Genomic DNA, 1,102 nt, shown 5'->3' on the forward strand with positions numbered 1-1,102 from the left:
ACCACCGATTAAATTTTCTACTTATACAAATACATTACTAGTCTTCATGCATAATGTTGTCTTATATTTTCGCGATTATTACACATTGAAATAAAACTAGTTATAACGGATTTGATTCGCGTATATTCATTATTTTTCCTCATGCAGTTTTAATTTTTATTCGTCGAGCGAACTTAGGACTCATCTTTGCACTGTTCAAAACCTCTTTGATATTTTATTATAATAAAATCTATTATTATTCGATAAACTCTTATAATACCTTCCTGTCGCTTAGGCTGTTCATACACTTGACAAATTTTGGTACCATTGGTAGTCACATAGAAAAAAATATTTACTTTAAATTAATGTTATAATTGAATAAAAAGTAATTAGCTCGGTAATATGATATTGTGGTACATTTTTTAGCCTGAATGATGTTAGATTTTTTTCAGAATAAAATCCAAGAAACTACATGAGGAGAAATCAATATAACTATGTGATGGAATCCAAAATGTTACTATTTAAACATATCAGGAAAAAAAAAAATAACAAAAGCGAACCCGTTAGAGATATATTGTTTCCGCCCGGGATCGAACCGGGGACCTTGTGCGTGTGAAGCACACGTGATAACCGCTACACTACGGAAACGTTGTTCGATTGAGCGAAATATGGCATAAGTACTTCAGTTGCACATAATTAATCATATCCGAGATAGGTTCCAGTGACATGAACCAGAACAAAAGGCGTAGAATAAATTATTCAAATTGAACTTTATTACATACAACGCAATGTTTATATTTGAATGTATCATTGTATTCTATTGTTAGCTCTTGTTGGGTAATCACTTTAGTACGCAACTCTTATTTCAATCTAACTTTTAACAATGGATGCTGTATTTTAATTGTATGTAGATTATAATAGCGTTTCTTTTGTTTTTTTTTTTTCTCAAATACCATAAAATAACATAAGTGTGTCAAAGGAGGGAATGATTTGTTTTAAAAAAATAAACGAATTCTAATTAGTGAAAGTAATTTATAACTTTCTTAAACTAGCGATGCGCCCTGGCTTTGCCTACATGCAATTAATAATGAAAATTAAAAATATATATGTTAATATGTTTTAT

General features: G+C 29.7%; 1 non-coding gene across 1 annotated transcript; it reads right to left on the bottom strand.

Moving 5' to 3' along the window:
- Nucleotides 1-554: 554 nt before the first annotated feature.
- Nucleotides 555-627, bottom strand: Trnav-cac. The gene has a single exon. It is a non-coding gene; the product is annotated as a tRNA-Val (tRNA).
- Between the last annotated feature and the right edge of the window lie 475 nt (nt 628-1,102).

Source organism: Vanessa cardui, chromosome 16, assembly GCF_905220365.1.
Source record: "Vanessa cardui chromosome 16, ilVanCard2.1, whole genome shotgun sequence".
Taxonomy (NCBI): Eukaryota; Metazoa; Arthropoda; class Insecta; order Lepidoptera; family Nymphalidae; genus Vanessa; species Vanessa cardui.